Raw genomic sequence first — 18,899 nt, 5'->3', positions numbered from 1 at the left:
GGGCACAGGACAAGAAGTTGCGAACCAGTGTGCAAGGCCAGACCTGGCCTGGATGGGCCAAATGAGCGGGCAGCCTCCTGCAGCAGGTAGTGTGCCGGAGCAAGGGTTGGCCGGGGCATCACCGGCCAGAGGTCCCCGGCTTGCAGAGCGACCCTGAAAAAATTCCTACGCTGGGTGCAGTGGCTCATGCCTGTAATCCCAGCACTTAAGGAGCCCGAGACGGGCAGATCACTTGAGGTCAGGAGTTTGAAACCAGCCTGGCCAACATGGTGAAACCCCATCTCTACTAAAATACAAAAAACTTAGCCAGGCATGGTGGCGGGCATGTGTAATCCCAGCTATTTTGGAGGCTGAGGCAGGAGAATTGCTTGAACTGGGGAGGCGGGTGTTGCAGTGAGTCGAGATGGCACCACTGCACTCCAGCCTGGGCAAGAGAGTAAGACTCCGTCTGAAAAAAAAAAAAAAAATTCCTGCATTGATGGCATGTGCCTGTAGTCCTAGCCACTCAGGAGGCTAAGGGGGGAATTTGTTTGGACCTGCGAGGCCAAGGCTGCTGTGAGCTGTGATTGCACCACTGCACTCCAGATTAGGTGACAGAGCAAAACCCTGTCCCCCAAAAAAGAAAAAAAGTTTAGGCCAGGCATGGTGGCTTGTGCCTGTAATCCCAGCACTTTGGGAAGCAGAGGTGGGAGGATCACCTGAGGTCAGGAGTTCAAGACCAGCATGGCTAACATGTTGAAACCTCATCTCCACAAAAATACCAAAATTAGCCGGGCATGATGACAGGTGCCTGTAATCCCAGCTACTTGGGAGGCTGAGGTGGGAGAATCGCTTGAACCTGGGAGGCGGAGGTTGCAGTGAGCCGAGATCATGCCATTGCACTCCAGCCTGGGTGACAGAGTGAGACTCCTCAAAAAAAGAAAAAAAAAAAAAAAAAAGGCTGGGTGTGGTGGCTAACACCTGTAATCTCACCACTTTGGGAGGCTGAGGTGGGCGGATCACCAGGTCAGAATTGAGACCATCCTGGCTAACACAGTGAAACCCCATCTCTACTAAAAATACAAAAAATTAGCCGGGCGTGGTGGCGGGCGCCTGTAGTCCCAGCTACTCGGGAAGCTGAGGCAGGAGAATGGCGTGAACCCAGGAGGTGGAGGTTGCAGTGAGCCAAGATTGCACCACTGCACTCCAGCCTGGGTGACCAGAAGTTCCTCCTGCTCTCTGAGGGCATTGCATGCTGTAACTCAGTAGCTGTCAATAAACCATCTCTTCTAACTGTGTTCTGCAACTCACCTTGAATTCTTTCTGTGCAGGATACAGACCTCTTGTGGTCTGGACCTGGACACTTTTTCCAGTAACATTTTATTTTGGTTTGGTTTGGTTTATTTTTGAGTCAGGGTCTTGCTCTGTCATCCAGGCTGGAGAGCAGTGGCATGATCACAGCTCACTGTAGCCTCAACCTCCTGTGCTCAAGTGACCCTCCCTGGTCAGCCTCCTGAGTAGCTGGGGTTACAGACGTGAACTAGCACACCTGGTTAATTTTTAAAACTTTTTTTTTTTTTTTTTTGTAGAGACAGGGTCTCACTATGTTGCCTAGGCTGGTCTGGAACTCCTGGGCTCAAGCCTCCTTCCTCAGCCTCCCAAAATGTTGAATTTTTCTTTTTTTTTTTTTTCAGAGACCGAGTCTTGCTCTGTCTTGTTCTATTGCTCAAGCTGGAGTGCAGTGGCGCAATCTTGGTTCACTGCAACATCTGTCTCCCAGGTTCAAGCAATTCTCCTGCCTCAGCCTCCAAAGTAGCTGGAATTACAGGTGCCCACCACCATGCCTGGCTAATTTTTTTTTTTGAGACAGAGACTTGCTCTGTTGAGCAGGCTGGAGTGCAGTGGCTTGATCTCGGCTCACTGCAACCTCCACCTCCTGGGTTCCAGCGATTCTCCTGCCTCAGCCTCCTGAGGAGCTGAAACTACAGGCACATGCCACCATGCCTGGCTAATTTTTATATCTTTTAGTAGAGATGGGGTTTCACCATATTGGCCAGGCTGGTCTCAAACTTCTGACCTCGTGATCTGCCCGCCTTGGCCTCCCAAAGTGCTGGGATTACAGGCGTGAGCCACTGTGCCCGGCCAATTTTTTGTATTTTTTAGTAGAGACAGGGTTTCACCATGTTGGCCAGGCTGGTCTCACACTCCTGACCTCAGGTGATCTGCCTGCCTAGGTCTCCCAAAGTGCTGTGATTACAGGCGTGAGCCGCCGGGCCTGGCCTGCTTGCACAAACCTTAAGTGCACAATTTGTTGAGTTTTGACAAATGCCTACCTTCATGTAATCCATACTCTTATCAATAGGACACTGCCACAATTTCCATTACCCCAGCGATTTCCCTAGTGTTCATTCCCAGTTGACAGCCCAGACATAGTTAGTGGCCACCATGCCCAGCCCTACTTTATTTTTATTTTTTTTGATGAGTCTTGCCCTGCCGCCCAGGCTGGAGTGCAGTGGTGCAATATCAGCTCACTGCAACCTCTGCTCCTGGGTTCAAGCAATTCTGCCTCAGCCCCTACTAGTAGCTGGGATTACAGATGCGCACCACCACCCCCGGCTAATTTTTTGTATTTTTAATAGAGACAGGGTTTTGCCATGTTGGCCAGCCTGGTCTTGAACCCCTGATCTCAGGTGATCCACCTGCTTCAGCCTCCCAAAGTGCTGGGATTATAGGCGTGAGCCACCATGTCCAGCCCCTACTTTCTATTTTTAAAATTGTAGCCATTATGGTTGTGATAATATCTCTTTGTGGTTTTGCTTTGTGCTTCCATAATGATTAATATTATTTTCAAGCGCTTTTTAAATGGGCTTTTTGGCCTTTTGTATATTTTCTTTTGTGAAGTGTTCAAGTCTTTTTTTTTTTTTTTTTTTTTTTGAGACAGAGTCTTGCTCGGTTGCTCGGTTACCCAGGCTGGAATGCAGTGGCGCAATCACAGCTCACTGCAGCCTTAACCTCTGGGGTTCAAACAATCTTCCCCTCTGTTTTTATTTTGTAGAGATGGTGTCTCACCATGTTGCCTGGGCTGATCGCAAACTCCTGGGCTCAAGTAAGCCTTCCTCCTTGGTTTCCCTAAATGGTGGGATTACAGGTATGAGTCACTCCGCCCGGCCTGTTCAAGTCTTTTCCCATTAAAAACTTTTTGTTTTTTTTTTTCATTGATTTGCAAGAGTTTAAAAAATATATTCTGGATCCAACTCCTTCATGAAATAAATGTTTATGAATATTTTCTCAGTCTATGTCATGAGCTGAAGTTTTATTAATAGATTCTGATGAAGTTTAATTTATCCAATTTTCAGATGACTGTTGTTTTCTATGTCCTAAGAAATCTTTGCTTACTCCCAGATTACAGGTCCCTAGTACTTCACGTTAGTGTCGAATCAAACAAGCACCCACTTCTTTAAACTCAGGAGTCGAGAAGTCCAAACAGACTTCTTTGGCGAGCAAATGAAGGATTTTAAAGGATATCCAAGAAGGTTAGGAACAATAACCTGGGGTTCTTGGGACATAAATCTAAGGTTGATTTCACTGCCTCCTTTCCCAAGCAGAATAATCCTCACGTGTCACTGACACAGCCTAGATTAGAGTCATTAACCAAGCCGAATCACCTGCACTCTGTGCTGACCCAACGAAGCAGCCCTGCCCATTGCACAATTGGAAGGATTTGGGAGGAGCAGGGAGTACCTACAAGGTTGCTAGTCTGGGAGTGACTATAAGGTTGCCAGTCTGGGAGTGAGTACAAGGTTGCCAGTCTAGGAGACTGCATGTCACTTCTTCCAGTGATGAGCCTGTCTGACGAATAAGGCAGTTTGTAGGGTGTGGCTTTTCTTTTCCTTTTTTTTTTTTTTGAGACGGAGTCTCGCTCTGTCACCCAGGTTGAAGTGCAGTGGCGTCATCTTAGCTCACTGCAACCTCCATCTCCTGGGTTCAAGCGGTTCTTCTGCCTCAGCCTCCCAAGTAGCTGGGATTACAGGCGCACACCACCATGCCCGGCTAATTTTTTATTTTTAGTAGAGATGGGGTTTCGCCATGTTAGCCAGGCTGATCTTGAACTCCTGACCTCAAGTGATCCACCCACCTCGGCCTCCCAAAGTGCTGGGATTACAGGTGTGAGCCACCACACTGGGCCTGTAGGGTGTGGTTCTAAGAAATGGTCCCATAATGGCAACCATGACATGTGGTGGGCCCCTCCCACCATGTTATTTTCTTTTTATTTCCTTTCTTTATTGTTTAACAATGATTAACTTAATTTTTTTAATTCATAGTTTTTTTTTTTCTTTGATTGATTTTGAGTCTCGCTGAGTCGCCCAGGCTGGAGTGCAGTGGTGCGATCTCAGCTCACTGCAAGCTCCACCTCCCGGGTTCACACCATTCTCCTGCCTCAGCCTCCCGAGTAGTTGGGGACTACAGGTACCCACTGCTACTCCCGGCTAATTTTTTGTATTTTTAGTAGAGACGGGGTTTCACCGTGTTAGCCAGGATGGTGTCATCTCCTTACCTCGTGATCCGCCCGCCTCGGCCTCCAAAAGTGCTGGGATTACAGGCGTGAGCCACCGCACCCAGCAAAATTCATAGTTTAAACATCAAACTTTTGAAAAAGTATAGAGTGAAATATATCCCTCCCACCTCTACCCTTCACAACAGATAACCACTGTTTCTAGTTTCTTAGCTCCTTGGAGAGTTTTTGTTTGTTTGTTTGTTTGTTTTTTGAGACAGGGTCTCACTGGATCAGGGTCAGGATGGAGTACGGCGGTCCAATCATAGCTCACTGTAATCTTGAACTCCTGGGCTCAAGTGATTCTCCTACCTCTGCCTCCCAAGTAGCTGGGACTACAGGTATGTGCCACCATGCCCAGCTAATTAAAAGCAAAAAACAAAAAACTTTTTTGGGCTGGGTGCAGTGGCTCACACCTATAAGCCCAGCACTTTAGGAGGCCAAGGAGATGGGTCACTTGAGGCCAGGAGTTCCAGACCAGCCTGGCCAACATGGTGAAACCCAGTCTCTACTTAAAAAAAAAAAAAAAAAAAATTAGCTGGATGTAGTGGCACGTGCCTGTAATCCCAGCTATTTGAGAGGCTGAGGTGGGAGAATCACTTGAATCCAGGAGGCAGAGATTGCAGTGAGCTGTGATCGTGCCACTGCACTCTAGCCTGGGCGACAGAGCGAGACTGTCTCAAAAAAACAAAAACAAAAACAAAAACAAACCCAAAACTTTTTTGTAGAGATGAAGGTCTCTCTATGTTGCCCAAGCTGGTCTCAAACTCCTGGGTTCAAGTGATCCTCTCGCCTTGGCCTCCCAAAGCTCTGTGATCCTTTGAGATTTGTAATGCATTTATAAAATCATATAAATAGGTAGTATCTCTCTTTTTTATATAAATGGTATCTACTATAAACACTGATCTGCACCCTGCTTTCTTCAACTAACATATCTCTGAGAGTTCTTCATGTCAGTATACACAGCTACTTCTCATTGTTTCCTATAGGTGCATACTATTCTGCTGTATGCTTGTCCCATAATGTATTTAACCAGGCCCTTGTTGATGGGCATTTAAGTTTATAGACTTTTGCTCTTTTTTCCAAACAGTGCTTCAATGAGTAATCTTGTATACACATCATTTTGCACTCCTGTAACTATAACTGTAAGATAAATTCCTAGAAATGGAATTGGTGAGTTACCAGGTATATACACAAGGAATTTTCGTAGACTCTGTCAAACTGTCTTCAACGGAACTGTTTCAATTTACACATGTATGGTGGTTCCTATTTACCTATAGGCATGGCTATTCAAAGTGATATCAATTTTTTGAATTTTTACTAATCCAGTAATCCAGTAAGTGATAAATGGTATCTCAGTAATTTTTAATTTAAATTCATCTTATAGTGAGGATGAGTATTTTTTCAGCTGTATAAAGGACATTTATATATATAGATTTCCTTTTCATTTGTATTTTTCTATTGAGTTGATGGTAATTTTATTGTTATTTTGTAGGAGCTCTTTATATAATATATCCAACATCTTTTAAAAACTCCGGCTAGTCCTGGCTGGGTGCGGTGGCTCATGCCTGTAATCCCAGCACTTTGAGAGGCCAAGGTGGGTGGATCACCTGAGGTCGGCAGTTTGAGACCAGCTGACCAACATGGAGAAACCCAGTCTCTACTAAAAATACAAAATTAGCCAGGCATGGTGGTGCACGCCTATAATCCCAGCTATTTGGGAGGCTGAGGCAGGAGAATCGCTTGAACCCGGGAGGTGGAGGTTGCAGTGAGCTGAGATCATGCCATTACATTTCAGCCTGGGCAACAAGAGTGAAACTCTATCTCAAAAAAAAAAAGAAAAGAAAAGAAAAGTCAGGCTAGTCCCAAGGTAGTGAGTTATCTTAACCGATTGCTCCAAGTTACAGATCAAACTCCTTGTTCTACTCTTTTTTTCATTTTGGTAGCGAAGAGATCTCTCTATGTTGCCCAGGCTGGTTAACTCCGGGGCTCAAGTGATTCTCCCAGAGTGCTGGAATTACAGGTGTGACCCACTGCACCTGGCTGTTCTACTCTTTCCTCCTTCCTCACTGCTTTGACTACACTTAAATAAATAGACTGGGATGGTGGCTCATGCCTATAATCCCCAAAATTCAAAAATTAACTAGATGTCCAGCCAGGAGTGGTGGCTCACTCCTGTAATCCCAGCACTTTGGGAAGCCAAGGCAGGAGGACTGCTTGAGCTCAGAAGTTCAAGAAAAGCCTGGACAACACAGTGAGACCTCATCTCTACAAATAATTAAAAAAACTAGCTGGGCATGGTGACACATGTTTGTGGTCCCAGGTACCCAGGAGGCTGAGGTAGGGGAATTCCTTGAGCCCAGGCAGTTGAGGCTGCAGTAAACTGTGATCCCACCACTGCACTCCAGCTTGGGCAACAGAGTGAGACCATGTCTCAAAAAAGGAGAAAAAAATCCTAAAAACAAAAAACAAAAACAAACATGGTGGTGTGACTGTAGTTCTAGCTGCTGCTCCTAGGGAGGATGAGGCGGGACGATTGCTTGAGCCCAGGAGTTCAAAGTTACAGTGAGCCATGATCATGCCACTGCACCCCAGCCTGGGCAATAGAATGAGACCCTGCCTCCAAATCAGTACATAAATAAAAATAAAAAGTCAGGTTTAATTGGGGTATAACTTACATACAATAAGATACACTTGCCAGGTGTGGTGGCTCACTCCTATAATCCTAGCACTTTGGGAGGCTGAGGGAGGAGGATCACTTGAGGCTAGGAGTTCAAGACCAGCCTGGGCAACATAAAAATCCCATCTTTTAAAAAAAAATGTTAAAAAAAGATATAAAAGATATACCTTTTAGGGGAGCTATCCCTTTTATGTGGAAGGCATTCCAGCTGGGGGCTACAAGTTGGTGATTTGAAGTCTCTCTCTGAAAAAATGAGCTTCAGGCATTGCAGCAAAGGAGTTACTTGGGGCAGGTTGCACTTGGGCCTGGACTGTGGAGGTCTCAGGTGTACAGGCAGTGTGTTCAATGGAAAGTGGGTAAGCACTGGACTCTATTTGGGCTCAAATTATATTTTTCCCACGTATTAACTATGCAATTTTGTTCAGATTACATCATCTCCTTCAGTCACAGTTTCCTTATCAGTAAAAAAAGCTTCAAAATCAAATCCCATCAGATAACATAATGAAAGCACATTGCCTAGTGCTGACACAAACTAGGTGCTTAATAAATGTTAGTTTCCCTTCTCTCCCAATAAAAGCCAAGCCACTAAAAGATAACATGCCATAGGGCAGCAGAATGGCGTATGTGTGTGGGTGTGTGGGTGTGTCTGTATGTGTCTCATTCCCAACCACAACCTCAGGTTCTACTGGAGTAGGAAGCCATACAGAGGCCACTTATGTTCCTGTTTCCAGCTTGGCGCCCCTAGAGTCAGACTCACGCTTCCTGTGCTAATAGAATAGTCCCTGACCAAATATCATATCTATCTAAAAAAAGACATTTCAAGAGTGGGCCATAGGGCCGGCGGGGTGGCTCATGCCTGTAATCCCAACACTTTGAGAGGCTGAGGTGGGCAGATAGCTTGAGCCCGGAAGTTCAAGACTAGCCTGGGCAGTATTGTGAAACCATCTCTTCAAAAAATGCAAAAGGTGTGGTGGCATGCATCTGTAGTCCCAGCTACTCAGGAGGCTGGGGTGAGAGGATCACCTGAGCCCGGGAGGCAGAGGTTGCATTGAGCTGAGATCATACCACTGCTCTCCAGCCTGGGTGACAGATTAAGACCTTGTCTCAAAAAATAAAAAAAAAGGAGTAATAACACCTTTTCGATAAGCTGCTACTCAAAACCGCCCTGCCAAACCAGTTCTTCTGCCTTAGTGGTTAGTGCCTGCCCAGCTTCCACCTAACACCACAACCTGTTGGTCCAACAGCTTTAGATTAATAAAGAGGTTCAACAAAGAACATGTTCCCCAGGCCCTGGGACTTTGGCCTTTTCTTTCTTTTTTTTTTTTTTTTTTTGAGACGGAGTCTCGCTGTGTCTCCCAGGCTGGAGTGCAGTGGCGTGATCTCGGCTCACTGCAAGCTCCGCCTCCCGGGTTCACGCCATTCTCCCGCCTCAGCCTCCCAAGTAGCTGAGACTACAGGCGCCCGCCACCACACCCGGCTAGTTTTTTTTTTTTTTTTTGTATTTTTAGTAGAGACGGGGTTTCACCATGTTAGCCAGGATAGTCTCGATCTCCTGACCTCGTGATCCACCCGCCTCGGCCTCCCAAAGTGCTGGGATTACAGGCTTGAGCCACCGCGCCCGGCCGACTTTGGCCTTTTCTATTCCCAGTAGTGAGCCCTCTGTTTACTGTGCGGGAGCCAGGACAAAAACAGCAGAACTAATGAATAATTATTTCCTTCCCACATAGCCAGGCAAAGATGGATGGTGTCTGCTACCACCTTGTAGGTGCCAGATGGGCATCCTCATCGTAGTCTTAGCATTGTTCTCATTTGCCCAGGCTAGGTGGATAAAGCCTTGTCTCCAGATACCCATGGCCTTGGAAAGCAGCAGCTAGGTCACCTCCCAAGCAATTTCACTTGCAGGGTAAAGTGGGATGAAGATTGCCAGTCACAGTCACGAGTTCCCAGCCACAGCTATGTTTACACCTACCTGGGAGGCCTGGCATGAGCTTTTACAACCTTATATCCCACTGTTGTTTCCAAATAGAAAGATCCAGTTTTATCCTTCCGAGTCTACTTCATGGCCACAAGCTCTCAGTTCAAAATTAAAAGTTAGCAGGGAAGGCCACAACGGTATAATCTTTCTCAATGAGGCATCCATCAACAAACAGATCAACAGTTCTGGAAGCATCACTCAGAGTACAGAGGCAAGTCTGTCTTTGGAATTCAGTCTCTCCCCTGCACTTCACGGCCCTGAGGTCTGGCAATGGAACTAAGAATTGTAGATTTTGAAGAGTGCCTAACTGATGGAGGAGTCACCAGGCAACGATGGCTACAAAGTGAAGCTGATATGATGGAGTAGAAACAAGATGTAAAAACAAACAAAACAACAAAGTGAAGCTGAAGTATCTTATTGGGAGAAAAATGCCTCTCCAGTTCCACAGCTCATTCCCTGTGTGGCCCTGAAGAGGCTTGGAGGGATTCCTAGATTTGGAATTCAAGAGACCTGGGTTTTGGGTACTTATTCTTATTGACAGTCCCAACACTGTCCACCAATTACTGCATGCTTATCACGCAGTGCTAAGTGCTTTATTATTTGTTGTTGTTTTTGTTTTTGAGCCCCCAGGCTGGAATGCAGTGGCGTGATCTCGGCTCACTGCAAGCTCTGCCTCCCGGTTTCATGCCATTTTCCTGCCGCAGCCTTCTGAGTAGCTGGGACTACAGGCGCCCGCCACCACACCTGGCTAATTTTTTGTATTTTTAGTAGAGATGGGTTTTCACTGTGTTAGTCAGGATGGTCTCAATTTCTTGACCTCGTGATCGGCCTGTCTTGGCCTCCCAAAGTGCTGGGATTACAGGCATGAGCCACCGCACCCAGCCAAGTGCTTTGAGAATGATCTTAATCAGCCCTCACAGCCATGACCCTCTGAAGGAGGTACTATTATCATCTGCATTTTACAGATGAGAAAGCCGAGACACAAAGAGGTTAAGCAACTTTCCCAAGATCAAAGCAGCAGCTTGTGGTGGTACTAGGATTCAAACACAGGCAGACTGGATCTAGAGGCTGTGCTCATGACCATTGTGCTACTGCCTTTTTTTTTTTTTTTTTTGAGACGGAGTCTCACTCTGTTGCCCAGGCTGGAGTGCAGTGGCCGAATCTCAGCTCACTGCAAGCTCCGCCTCCTGGGTTCACGCCATTCTCCTGCCTCAGCCTCCCGAGTAGCTGGGACTACAGGCGCCCGCCACCTCGCCCGGCTAGTTTTTTGTACTTTTTAGTAGAGACGGGGTTTCACCGTGTTAGCCAGGATGGTCTCGATCTCCCGACCTCGTGATCCGCCCGTCTCGGCCTCCCAAAGTGCTGGGATTACAGGCTTGAGCCACCGCGCCCGGCCGTGCTACTGCCTTTTGATAAAATTGTCTTATTATAGTCCTTACCATAAAATGTTGTAATTCTTTGTTTAAATGCTTATATCCCACACTAAACTTGATGATGGGCACAGTGTGTTACTCATTTTCCTATTAATGATGGCCAACAGAGACATGAACACAAAGAGAAAGCTCAGTAAACATTTGTTGAATAACTGAGTATTACTTTTTGTGTTTCAGCATTGTGGAAAGATACAGGAGAGTTGAGGAAGGTGTAGGTTACTATGGAACTAAGGACCCAAGTCTTCTGGTGGTGACAATGGAAATTACCACCTTAAACTGGTACCTCCTTTGAGTTAGGCTTTGCAGACTGGGTTAGGCATGACCAATGGTTGCAGCTGGACATACCATTTTGGGTCCAGGATGCATTTTTATACTTCTTCTTTGACAACAGTACTCCCCGAAGTTTTGGGTATCCTCCTTCTCTCCCTGAGGTTTAAGTGGAACTGGCAATCACAATTTTCCACTGTTGGGGTCCGTGCCGGGGGTGGTGGAGAATGAAAGAACACACAAAAGACAAAGACACACAGAGAACATGGCGGTCACGCTCAGAGCCTCCGCCTCACTTTATTTATACTCCATAAACCCCACGTCAGCAGAAAGAATGCAATGCAAAACAAACTTTCTTTTCCCAGATGTAACCTTCTACTCGGTTCTTTGTTTCTATTCTCTTCCTTATCTGCCCGCCTTCTTGGCGCCTACGGGAGTTCATTAAAAGTTCAATTGGAGATACTGTCCTTGAGCCCTATCTATTCTCAGCATACTGTTTTCAAAGGCCCCTGCATTTCCCCCCCTTTTTTTTTGTTTTGCCTCAATCCTAAAAAGGTAGCCCATATTTGTTCTTGTGTTTTCTTTTGTTTTTGGAGGCGATGGAGGGAGCATCAAATCACCAAAAGAAGTAGACTCAATCCAAGTGCCCAAAGCAATATACTTCCAGAGATTGTAGAAATCCATGTCTTCATCTGGGTCCATGGGTTAAAGGCAGCAAGGTGCTGACCCAGCTCCTGAAGGGTTACAGTTCCGGACAACACATGTAATTGTTGTCGAAATGCTTCGGAAATGTTCTGAGTGAGCTCTTGGATGTCCAAACTAATATTTTTATGGCCTACTAATAATTTTCGGATTACAGTCCAATTTTGAGAGATATTAAAAGGCACAGGCGTGGCCGGGCGCGGTGGCTCACGCCTGTAATCCCAGCACTTTGGGAGGCCGAGGCGGGCGGATCACAAGGTCAGGAGATCGAGACCACGGTGAAACCCCATCTCTACTAAAAATACAAAAAATTAGCCGGGCGCGGTTGTGGGCGCCTGTAGTCCCAGCTACTCGGGAGGCTGAGGCAGGAGAATGGCGTGAACCCGGGAGGCGGAGCTTGCAGTGAGCCGAGATCGCGCCACTGCACTCCAGCCTGGGCGACAGAGCGAGACTCCGTCTCAAAAAAAAAAAAAAAAAAAAGGCACAGGCGTTACACAAAATTGAGTGGAGTTCCAATCACATTGTAATGTCGTCCGAGTACTGAGTACAGTGAGCTGATCTCCAAGCCATGTCAAGGCTTGTTCCATGTTGTCCAATCTTTCAGCAAGTTGAGAATCAATGTTTTGTTGTTGAAGCTGTAACCGGTGAGATTGCTCGTGCCATTGCTGCACAAATTCAGCATTTTGTATGCTTTGATGAAGAGCGAGCCCTGCTACGGCCGCAGTGGAGATGATGGCGACAAGGCTCATCACCGAGGCAATTATAAGTCCAAGGGCACAGAGGGTTCGCTGGAGAGAAGTCCAAATATAAGTCTCAAGAGGTGATGCCCCCCATGGTCGCGTAAGGTTAACAGGTAGCCAAATTTCCTTACGAGCCCTGAGGATATAAATATCCCCAGTAAAGTTGTGCCACCAGGAATGATTGAGGCAAGACAAAAATGTACACGTATCTGTACAATTAACAATCCCCGTAAGATTATCCCATGTCAAATTTCCTGCTAATAATAGGTAGGGCTTACGGACACAAGCAATAATATATCAGGAGGTATTCCGATATAACTGAATATGAAAGGAGTTATTCGGGTTAGAAAGATTAAGGGGCATATTCCCCACAAAAGTGCTAATGGCATCGCCTGCAACTAACAACTTCCAAAAATAACTCTGTACTTCAGGCCTCCTTCACGCCATACCAAGGTTTCATTACTGTTAGCAGCAATACTTTATTTACCCAGTGTCATTTCAAAGGTATGTGACTAAATTTTGTTTGAAAATCACCGTGCACACTTCAATCAGTTATTTGCATCCCATTGTATTCTAATAAAATCCGGGGTTTAGTTCCCCGACATTGTTGTCACTCCAGCACCTCAATATTAGGAGAAACCTCTAGAAGAGGACAAAAAAGTAAAGAACTAGGAATAGTTTCATTACTATATACAGTATGATTATATTAAGAACTTCTGGTTACAATAATAACAGTATTAGCAGCCACATGACTATGATTATAACGAACAGCCCAAGCTTCATGCGATTTTCGGAGACAATGAGGACTATTCCCATACATATTGGAAGTTCTTCCACTCCAAATTGGTATGTGTTGTTTATAATTCCCGTTTCCCGTTCTATATTGTCCTTGTCTATATAGGGGGACGGCATCCAAGTAGTGTCATTGGTGAAAACCTTAATTTCCGCCTCCCCCCAGGCGACTCCCTGATACAAGGGCGGAAAGGGAATATAAGTCCAATATTCATACAAAGCCTCACTAAGAGAAATAAGTCCCCCGCCGAGGCACATCTAACAAAGGAAGAAATGCACACTGAATCCAGTTTTCTTTTCAACAGGGTTTCAATCATCTTGTAGGAAACCACTCAGGTCCGCTCCCTGTAAGGACAAGAGCATAGCCCCGTCCCTGTTTTAGAACTTGCCCTTGGCCGGGCGCGGTGGCTCAAGCCTGTAATCCCAGCACTTTGGGAGGCTGAGACGGGCGGATCACGAGGTCAGGAGATCGAGACCATCCAGGCTAACACGGTGAAACCCCGTCTCTACTAAAAAAAATACAAAAAAACAGCCGGGCGAGGTGGCAGGCGCCTGTAGTCCCAGCTACTCGGGAGGCTGAGGCAGGAGAATGGTGTAAACCCGGGAGGCGGAGCTTGCAGTGAGCTGAGATCCGGCCACTGCACTCCAGCCTGGGCGACAGAGTGAGACTCCGTCTCAAAAAAAAAAAAAAACAACAAGAACTTGCCCTTGAACATACTTACCTTCTTCATTAGGATACCAAACCTTTAAACTGTCAGCGGGGACTATCACCGAGGGAGTTGAGGAAAGATGGGTTACGACAGCAGAGTCTTGCAATTGTCTCCATTGATTCAAAAAAATTAAGGTAAAAAGAACCTTCAAAATCTGGTTTCAAAATCTGGTTTCTGGGGGGCTCATTTCCCCCTTTTTGTTTTGTTTTAATAGTTAAGTTTTTAAAGTTAAATTTGTGCGCTCAATGATGGCTTGACCTTGACTGTTGCCCGGGATACCGGTGATATGTTGAATATTGTATTGCTGTAAGAAAACTTGTAATTTACGAGAGACATAAGCAGGGGCATTATCAGTTTTAAGTATAAGAGGAACGCCCATGATGGCGAAACAAACTAAGAGATGAGTAATAACAGAAATGAGAAAAGGTATCAATGGTATGATGAACATTTTAATCGTCCAAAAGAAGGGACATCTCGTGAATTAACCCCAGGATGGAAGGATGGAATGCTCAAAGGAGCACAGGAAGGACAAGCTCGAATAAGAGAACGAGCTTGTTTATGAGTTAAATGAAACCATCGTTGAAGGCCAGAACTATTAGTGTGATGTAGAGTATATTTTTGTTCTGCAGCATGTAGGTGGCCAATTAAAAGCAAATCAATCTGAGTATTACCATGAACTAATGGTCCAGAAAGTTGAGAATGAGAACGAAGATGAGTGATGAATAAAGGAGCTCGACATTGGCTCAAAATAAAGGATAACAAAGAAAAGAATTTCTGAAGAGAAGAAGTAGCACAAAGAGGTAAAGTCGCCTGAGAAATATAAGAAGTAACATAAATGGCGTATTGAGAATCACTAACAATGTTACAACCAGTAGTAGGGAAATCAAGTAAGATCATCAGAACAGCAAACAATTCTCCCTGTTGCACCGAGGGATAAGGATAAACTGTAACTCAAGATTGATGAAGCTTCTTGCCAAGAATCAGAAGTTGCAAGAAGATAAGTGATCTGACTATGAGTGAATTAAGAGATAATTAAGGAAGGATCTCCTCCCCAAAGTTGTCCACAGTGATGCTGTCCTTTGATGATCAGTTCAGCTAAACGATCGATATAAGTAGCCAAGCGTTTAGATATTTTATTGGACAAAAAGATCCATTTTAGTGGTCGATTAGTTTGATGAATCATTCCTGTGGGAGAAGGTAAAGTATGAAATAAACAAAAGGAAGGGCCTTTTGAAGTTGCTCTTCAACAAGTTGGAGTTCCTGTAAAGCCAAAGGAGTTAAATGACGTGAGTTGTCCAAGTGACTGTCTCCTTCTAGAATAGAAAAAAGATGTTATAACTGATATGTTGGTATTCCTAAAACAGGACGCATCCAATTAATGTCTCCTAGAAACTTTTGAAAATCATTTAATGTTTTTAAATGATCACGTCGAATTTGAATTTTTTGGGGTCGAATATTTTGTGCCCCCAAGGTATAACCTAAATATTGAATAAGAAAATCCAGTTAAATTTTTTCTGTGGCAATATTAAGTGAGTAGAAAGAAAGCTGAGTTTGTAATGATACAAAAGCATCTTGCTGCTTTTCTCTGGTTTTAACTTTGTGGGATAAGGGCAGGATTAGGAAGACCAGGCTGTAAACTTTCCCTAGGTTTAATGTAAACATTTATAGTTTTAAGACAAGACAAAGACGGGAATTCCATGCAGAAATACGTGGCTTTATATTCCTCTCGGCCATTTGTTTTTTGACTTACTCTTTTAGAGTCCTAAGTATTTCTTTAAATAATGGTCACTGTTTCACCTAAATAGGAGTGGTGGCTATGAGTTTAAAGGATTGTAGCCCATTTTGAACATCATATTTTTGGCAGCTGAGGAAATATGAGGAATGTTTAAAAAAGCAGCAAATTGTTGTGAAAGATCTTGTTCCCAATAATTAATATTGATAGGAACAATATAAAAATAAAAAAAAACACTTGACCTTGTTGACCTTTAGGACCGACACAGGTTAAAGGTTCTACGTCTTGATAAATCACAGAAGCAGCACCCAACCCAGTGAGTATAACTGAAACTTGTCTTTTTTCCTATTGTATAGGCCACTAATTTAAACAAATAATAGACATATTCACCCCCATATCAATTAACCCTTTAAAAACTATTCCATTAATATGCAATGAACATAAGGGCTTTTAATTAGAAACTAAAGTTTCCCAAAAAACAGTTTTTTCTGTGCTACCAAATCCTCCCTATTGAGAATACGTTCCCCTGCCTCTAGGCATATAAATTGTGAAACTTGTACCATAATAAGAATTTTATTAGTAACATCAAGATCAATGATTTCTGGAATCATCATTAACTTCCGTATAGCACTGTCGTTTTGACCTAACAAAAGTCCTACATGTCCTTTTGGCAAAGGGTCACACACTCTAATAGCTAATTTATATATTCCTCTATTAGGAGACAAAGTATAAGGCTGAGTAATAGCTAAGTCAGCAGCGGCGCTCTGCTTAGTTGCCGCATAAAGCTGAGAAACTGGGGTAAGGTGTGGGATCCTTAAGGAGGACTTGAATTTATTCCTTAATGTTGTAGGCCATTGCTCACTGAATATTGTAGTAGACTTGTATTGTAATTGTTGGGGCCCCAAGCCTGTGGGCCCCGACTCCCGTTTCCCAGGAGAGGAGACAGTAAATTTCCACTTTTATCAGTTTTGGAACGACATTTATTTGTCCAATGTCGACCTTTACCACAATATTTGTACACCTCTGAAGGCAGCTTTCTGCCTTGAGGGATAAAAGTGTTCAATTTTTATGACATTCTTTTTTGAAATGTCTAGGTTTACCACACTGAAAGCAAACACCTTGTTTGTTATTTCCTTTTAAGGCTTTAGACAAAGCTCCAGCAAATAATTGAGCATCATAAATAGCCCCTCCAACACTAACACAAGTTTTAATATATTTATCTAAATTGGCCCCATTGGCCTTTAACGATTTTAACAATTTTTAACAGTCAGCATAAGCATTTTTAAAAGACAATGTTTGTAACAAAATTTTTGAAGCAAGGCCAGCACCCACAATTTTGAAGACAGCATCCTGAAGACGGGCTATGAAATATAGATATGGTTCATTTGTGCCCTATAAAATCTTCACAGAGGAAAGGGAACATTTTCCTGTTATCTCTACCTTATTTCAGGCCCTTAAAAACAAAGTCTTGATTTGAGTAAGGGCAACATCATCTAGACCAGCCTGAGCATTAAGAGTAGCATATTGGCCCGTGCCTGTGAGTTGTTCCTCAGTGGGCCCAGGGGGATCACACATAATATTTTTCCTAGCCTGTACATGTGCCTTGTTCATTTACCAGCTGTGCAATTGTAACCACTGAGAACAATCAAGAAAAGCCTTCCCCAAAGTCTTCCAGTCTATAGGAATCATCAAATTTTCTGATGAAAAAACATCAAGAAGACCAAGGATAAAAGGAGATTGAGATCCATAGTTAGAAATGGCAGCTTTCATTTCTTTTTAAAAATTTAATTTGTAAGGCATTAAATTGGACATTATTGCCACCATTTGAAAACTGAGCATTAGGAGCAAAAGAAGCACAAATAATTGGAAACAGATCCAGCTCCTTAAATTTTTTTTTTTTAATTAAAAGTATATATAATATATAATAATACTCATATCCCCAAATATAAAGAATCCCAACATATTAATGGGAAAAGGTAAATAACCCAACCAAAAGTAGCAGAACAAAGAAATGACAATAAACCTATATGTCTAACATCATTACTCACTAGGAAATATGTATATTAATACCAAATTGAGAATCATTACATACACAATACAATGGTTAAAATTTAAAAACACAGAAAATATAAAGAGGTAGTTAATGTGTTAAGCAACTCGAATACTCAACTTCTGTTTGGAGTGTAAATTGGTGGAACCTATGCACCCCTATAACATAACAATTTCCTAGCTGGGGTTATTAATACTATATTAATATTAATAGTTAATATTAATGTGTTTATTTATTGACTATTGAAATACTCATAATATTTTAACAAACAACAAGATATACATATACACTGGTTTTAACATATTAAACAGGTGTTTAGTATAAATTTAAAGTATGTCTGATGTGAACAGGGCTTCAACTTTGCCAAACAAAGGCAAAGATAAGGAAGCCAGGGAATTGGAGGCTCTGGAAAATCCTCTTTTAACAGGGCAGAAGGAAAAGAAACAGGGAAAGCTCGCAAAGGTGAATTAGAAGAATATATCTGTAATATTTGTTGAAGCATTTCCATAATACTCTGCATGTCAGAATTTCCCTTAGAAGAAGGAAGAGCTGGCTTTTTCTCTTCTCCCCATTTTGCTACCCCCCCCCCATCCTCTGTTATCCTGGCACAAATGGGCTTCATTTCAGATTTATTTTTTTTCCAAATCCTCAGATACCTTTCCTCCTGTGGCTACATTACCACACTCTGAATCAGTCTCAAGTAACTCTAATGTCTGAGTGATAGAGTCACACAAGGTCCACAATTTTAGAGGCATAATATCCCCTAACTGGAGAGCTCTAAGCAGAGTTTTTTTTTTTTTTTTTTTTGAGACGGAGTCTCGCTCTGCCGCCCAGGCTGGAGTGCAGTGGCCGGATCTCAGCTCACTGCAAGCTCCGCCTCCCGGGTTCACGCCATTCTCCTGCCTCAGCCTCCCGAGTAGTTGGGACTACAGGTGCCCGCCACCGCGCCCGGCTAGTTTTTTGTATTTTTTAATAGAGACGGGGTTTCACCGTGTTAGCCAGGATGGTCTCGATCTCCTGACCTCGTGATCCGCCCGTCTCGGCCTCCCAAAGTGCTGGGATTACAGGCTTGAGCCACCGCGCCCGGCCCTAAGCAGAGTTTTTACTACCTGTAACCATTCTCTGCGATTCAGCTGCACTTTAGTCTGATACTGAAACCAGTAACAATGTTGTTCAACATGGGCAAACAATCACTTGAAAGTCTTTTTCTTTCACTTCTACTCCTATAGACAGCAACAGTCCTTGAAACAGCCGTAAATATTCTGAGGCCAGAGAGATGGAATTCCC

General features: G+C 43.9%; 2 long non-coding RNA genes across 5 annotated transcripts in view; one reads left to right on the top strand and one right to left on the bottom strand.

The window, feature by feature from the left end:
* LOC139363425 (uncharacterized) overlaps window positions 1-18,462 on the bottom strand; it is a 42,968-nt gene extending 24,506 nt beyond the window's left edge. Inside the window, exon 1 of the long non-coding RNA XR_011623803.1 lies at window positions 10,965-18,462. This is a non-coding gene — a long non-coding RNA (uncharacterized lncRNA). The remainder of the gene's footprint in view (window positions 1-10,964) is intronic.
* Window positions 1-18,899, top strand: part of LOC105474485 (uncharacterized) — a 67,983-nt gene that overhangs the window by 39,675 nt on the left and 9,409 nt on the right. For 2 of the 4 annotated variants that reach the window (XR_011623799.1, XR_011623800.1), the window contains exon 5: window positions 3,035-4,854. The exons of 1 other annotated variant lie outside the window; for it this stretch is intronic. This is a non-coding gene — a long non-coding RNA (uncharacterized lncRNA). Of the gene's footprint in view, window positions 1-8; window positions 87-3,034; window positions 4,855-18,899 lie in introns of those variants that run through there. One more of the 4 variants, XR_011623796.1, reaches the window with a different exon arrangement.

The sequence above is a fragment of the Macaca nemestrina genome, chromosome 5, assembly GCF_043159975.1.
Source record: "Macaca nemestrina isolate mMacNem1 chromosome 5, mMacNem.hap1, whole genome shotgun sequence".
NCBI classification, from domain to species: domain Eukaryota; kingdom Metazoa; phylum Chordata; class Mammalia; order Primates; family Cercopithecidae; genus Macaca; species Macaca nemestrina.
Note: the sequence above shows the minus strand (reverse complement) of the source record. Positions and strands in the feature narration are given on the sequence as shown.